Source organism: Vipera ursinii (assembly GCF_947247035.1).
Source record: "Vipera ursinii genome assembly, chromosome: Z".
NCBI lineage: Eukaryota > Metazoa > Chordata > Lepidosauria > Squamata > Viperidae > Vipera > Vipera ursinii.
The window spans coordinates 109,294,547-109,300,546 of record NC_139517.1 but is presented as its reverse complement, the minus strand read 5'-3'; positions in this window follow the sequence as shown (position 1 = coordinate 109,300,546).

Here is a 6,000-nt window from a genome sequence, read left to right as displayed (position 1 = left end):
CTTATACTTAGTTCTTAATAGCCTCTTTGTCCCATGCAAAAATAAATGTCATCTTTGATTTTCTTTCCTTTCTTTGCTCTTGAACTTTTATGCACCTGTTGAGGAAGTGAGATAAATTTTGCATCTAAATAAGTTATTCTTACGTCCCACACCCTGTGAGTAAATTGCCAGTTTAGTCAAACCTTTCATACCAGACATGCAAATATTTGAGGTCTTAATATGCTTTATTAGCATCTCAACTTTTTCTAACCAGGTTTTTTTTAATTTGTAAGAGTAACATAGTCTTTTGCTAAATCAAGTCTAGAATTAGGCCTCTCCAGAGAGAGTTAAATCTATTAATGTTACAACTTGGTACAAAAAAAGCAGCCAAAATCTATTAATGCTACAAGTTGATGCAAAAAGAGCAGCCAATATATTTTTCCTGGACAGTTTCCACTATGGATTCAGCAGACAAAAGCTGTAAGTAGCCATCTGATTTTCCATTAAGGTAATTGCTGATGTGATTGTTTGCAGGGAAAGGATGCGTCGTACATGTTTCCATTGGAAAAATGATAGCTTTGCAGAGATTAGGCAAAGAACTTCATAGCAAACTCTTCTTGCAGTCAGTACAAAGTTTTACTGTCAGTCTGATAAAACACAGGAACAAGGATGCATCTAATGGTTCTTCACCGCCCCCTACTGGCTTTTATCAAAAAAGACATTCAGACAGATGGAAACATTTTTCAAATCAAGAATCCTCTGAGCTAAAATATAAGCTCGTAATGTTGTGAAATGGCTCCCATTGCGGGAGTGATATCCACAGAATATAGTTAAAAGAATTTCAGGAGGCTGAGTGCAAAACTCTAGCCGTTTTCAATATGCTTTGATTGCACCATTGTGGCTGACCTTGTCTTTTTTGAGCGTATCTGTAGACCTCCCTACATTGCATTAGATGTGCTTCCATATGCCCTGCAAATCCAAGAAAAGTCATCCATAGATATTATGACACCCCATGAATCCTACCATTGTTTAAAACCATACCTAAAGTCCCTCAGTAGGTTATTTTTCTCCTTAATCTGATTTTGACAGATTCAAGGTGTTTAAATTATATAAGGCTTTGTCACTGGTTATCTTGGAAACAAGATCTGGTGATCTGGGAATTTTGGGAGGTGTGTGGGAATACTCTCCTCCCTCCCTTTCTGAATATACACAGCCAGCATTGTAGCTATGTCACTCCCAGGATTCGACTTCTCAATTTTATTTATGGGCAGATTTTCATGTTCAACACATGTCTAGTCTCACAATTGGTCTATGAGTTGTTTTGGGTAGAAATGAGGGACAGGTATCCTGTAGTAGATAATATGAAGTAGTGATGCAAGAGGATGGCTAGAATGTTTTTTCCCCAAACAACCATTACCACCACCAAGTCTTCCATTAGGTATCCATGTTATTTCAGAGAGAAGGCAAGATTTACTCATGTTATTACAATGTTCTTAAAAAGAGGGAAGATAATTTTAATAGCTTTTAGATGGCAGCAATAAAGCTGAATATGCACTCAGTTTTCTGCTGTGAAATACAGGACATTTTACAAGGTTTCAGATTGGCTGGATCATCTCAAAATAGCGGTCCATTGTAATTAAATACATCTTGAAGTGTTACATGCTATCTCATTTGAATTACTTTCTGAAAGATCTAAGTAGTTCTTGGACAGACTTTATCTACATAGGTATACAGAATATTTTTGCACAGCAACACAGCCATATTATTTAGTTTTGAAAAGCATATTTTCTAGTTCTTTCCTGGAAAACCATATTACCCTTCTGGGGAGAACTAATACTGTACCTTTTATTTTATAATACCTTACGACCCTGAAACTGATGGTTTGATATTCAGCGTAATAGCTGGCTGCCCAATATACAAAGAATGGAATCACCCTATAATATAGTTTTAGAGTTCCTTATACAACCCCTTTATATAATTCCTTTACAAAATTCCTTACACATTACAGTTTTAGAGTTCCTTACACAAGTTTCTTACACAAGAAGAGCACAAAGTAATTGTAGTATGTACTTAAGAAATTGCCTACATAGAACTTTTCTAAATGCTGTGATGAAAAACAAATTAGGGTCCAATTCTTGCCCCAGCTCCTGCCCACCTAGCAGTTCAAAAGCATGCAAATGTGAATAGATAAATTGATTACCACGTTGATGGGATGGCAACAGCATTCCATGTGCTCTGGCACATAGTCATGCTGGCCACAGAAGTGTCAGGACAGTACTGGAAATGAATACCAGCCCCTAGAATTTGACATGATTGGACAGGAGAATTTTTTTAATTACACCTACAGTTAACCCCACTATTGCCTATTGTTTTCTCATGTGTCTTCAACTATTTATTCACCATTGTAATATGTGTATGAGAGGGATGAACAAGGAGGATCCAACAATAATTGGGTGGGTGGCGGAGAGGGATTCCAACTAGGTAAATTCATATTTTAAAGGTAAAAATATTTGCCTTTTGAACTAGGTTCAGATATTATGCTAAAATGTAGCTTAATTAATGAGCTGTTTAAAAGAATACAATAGCTCCATTCACAAAGTTGAGAAGTCATAAAATATGGTTTACAAATATTACATAACACTGTCCTGAACAAAAAATATGATACATGAACAGTGTGAAGTACAGTACATTGTATAACATCATCTTGCATGTGGCTTGCCTAATTCTTCCCCCCCCCCAAAAAAAAACCTATTAAGGGAAGCATTCTAAACTGGATATACAAGACTGTTCTTAGCCACGTTCCCCTGGCATTCAGTCAAAGCACAAGGATTTCTTTGCAATGTCAGTCCTCTCACCCTACCTGTCTCTCAACATTGTCTTCTTCTCACTCCCAGAACCTCAAGGCTTAATCACTATTTCCCTTTATTACAAGAATACTGAAAAATAAAGAAAGGCTGAGGGGCATTATGCTTAACAGAGAATGTTGAGTCTTTCAACATTTGTATATGCTACCTCTATCAAGTCCTGACTGAAGGGCCACACCCATTTGTATTGAAGATATTCCTAGGCTTTCTTTCCTGCAAAAAGAGCAGCCCTTGAAATTTGCTGATTACAATTGCAATGGAAAGCAAAGAGTTAATGCCTCCTTTCTCATCACTGCTATCTCCCAACATCAGAATCCTGAACTGGATTAAATCCTATATGAACTATATCTTAATTGACTTGGCCTTCAACAATATTTCATTCAATGGAAGAGTCATACAATTTTGAGGTAGTTTATCTTTTTTCCTTCATGTATCTCTTCCAGGAGGTTAACAATTGTCATATATAATTACCATATCAGAACCTGGCCATACTTTCAAACATGATTGACTTATTTTTCATGCACTTTCTGGATATTTTCCTTAGCTAATCTTCTGTGATTTGCATTCCTAGCCTGAAACTTAAACAAGTGAGGTAGCTACTGCCAAATACATGCTCACACATGCAATTTCCATTAAGTCCAATCAGTGTTCCAGGAAGAAAATGCATTTTTCTAATGTCATGAAACATTTCCATAACTTTTATAGCTTGGATAAAATATTTGAGTGATGCTATCAAGAAATGATGTACACTGTAAAATGTTACAACAAAGTTCACTAAGTGAGATTTCAGAGGAAAGAATTTATCTACGTATTTATTTAAAATAAAAGCATAGTTTCCAAATGCAGTGATAATCTTAGGTATTTTATTATTTAAGTGAACACTTAAAGACTTCTGCTAATTAAAAATTAGAAATTGACAAATAAATGTAATACGGTATTAAACATCTATAGTGCTATCCATCATTTTTCTCTTTCTTTTGAAAAATAAAATTATATACTACAAAAAAAATAAAAAAAGAATAATCTAGTGCCAAAAATCAAAGCAAGTAAATAACAAAATGAGCATGCATATCCACATATATGTATGTATACATTTATACAGGTAGTTCTCGACTTGAAATCATTTGCTTAGTGACAGTTTTAAAACATTATTATTTTAAAAATAATAATAATAATAAGGGGCATCCGTAGTGGAAATGTTGAGATGCGTTCACCCACAATAAAAGTGCCACAGGTTCATTTTGTAGATCAGGAGTTCTGGGATTTTATTTTTTTTAAATGCTTAACAAGGTGGTACAGCTTGACAACGTTTGCAAACATGTGGCCTAAAATAATTGCAGTTAAATCTTAAATAAACTTATTCAGAAAAAAGGAATGAGTCAAAATGGGCATATTGTAGAAAAGGAATTACAATGCATACCAGTTTTTTTTTTAAAGAAATGAATTTGTTTAACATTGCAGTCTTAAATCTGTTTTGTTTTGTTTTTGCTAGTCACATTGGCTATGTTTTCTCTAGTTTCCCACAATGTTTTCTACAGCGTATGGACAGCAATCCCTGATACACTCCTACCAGGAAATGATTACTTGCTAGCATTTGTATGTATCTGTTATAATTTAAAAAACACCTTTCAGCCATTCACAGGTATTTATATTTATTAGAATTGTATATACAGTCCAATGTCTCTTAAGTTCTCAGAGAGAGAAGCAGCCAGATGGATGTTCCATTATGTTATGCCCCATGCATGAGGCCTTCCATGACTTCCATTCCTTGATCCTTGAAGGAGAAGGGGTGGAATTTCTTTATATAGTGTAAATTCTGTGCAGTATTTTTAAGCTATATAGATCAGTGTTTTTCAACCTTTTTTGGGCAAAGGCACACTTGTTTCATGAAAAAAATCACGAGGCACTCCACCATTAGAAAATGTTAAAAAATTTAACTCTGTGCCTATATTGACTATATATAAAGTAATTCTCTTGAATAGGAATCAAATAAACACAAAGAAAGTATTTTATAATTACTTTTCAATTTTTCCCACAGCGCACCAGGCAACATCTTGCGGCACACTAGTGTGCCGCGGAACAGTGGTTGAAAAACACTGATATAGATCACCAGAAGGATGAAACTGGTCATGTTCTGCCTCCTGGTGGTCTGTATAAGTAAATCTCCAGGTTTAGTGGAGTAACAGTGTGACAACTGCTCAAAATACAGCTATTGCTCTGAAAAGTAATAGTATTTCTATTCTGAGCTTGTCAACTGAAAGGTTGGCAGCTCGAAATTCAAGCCATACAATGGGGTTAGCTCTGGTTCTTGCTCCAGCTCCTGCCACGTAGCAGCTGAAAGCATGTAAATGCAACTAACTTTGGTGGGAAGGTGTAACAGCATTCTCTGCACTTCAGCATATAGTACCATGGAAGAGTCTTCAGACAATGTGACAGTTGATTCACTAAAGAGAGAAGATGCCAAGAAAGTAACAGGCAGTAGAGAGAAAGCAGAGGGGCTTAACTCAGGGCTTTTCAACCGGTGGTACCTGGCAGGTGGTATGCAGCCCTGCCTAGCCTAGCCAAGTGTAGCTGGGGGGGGGGCAGGAGGGAACAAGCTAAAGCAGGGCAGCACAGGACTTGCCATGAAAAAGTCATCAAGAGCTGCAGGGCTGCTGAGGCAAAACAAAAGCCCTAGGACCGGCACTTCCAGCACACCTAAAAGAGAAAGGAGGAAAAGAGCTGATGTAGTTCCCATCTTCAAAAAAGGGAAAAAAATAGATCCAGGAAACTACAGACCTATCAGCCTGACCTCAATACCTGGGAAGATTCTGGAAAAGATAATCAAACAACAAATCAGCTAACACCTTGAGGCGAACAAAGTCATCACTAAAAGTCAACATGGGTTCGTAAAAAACAGATAATGCCAGACAAATCTTATTACATTCTTTGACCAAGTGACAAAATTAGTGGACCAGAGGAATGCTGTATAATTTACTTGGACTTCTGTAAGGCATTTGCTAAAGTAGATCACAACCTACTACTTGATAAAATAGAAAAATGTGGGTTAGATAGCATCACCACCAGATGGATTCGTAGCTGGCTGACAGGCCGTACTCAGGGTGTGGTCCTCAATGAATCTGCATCTACATGGAAGGAAGTGTGTAGTGGGGTGCCC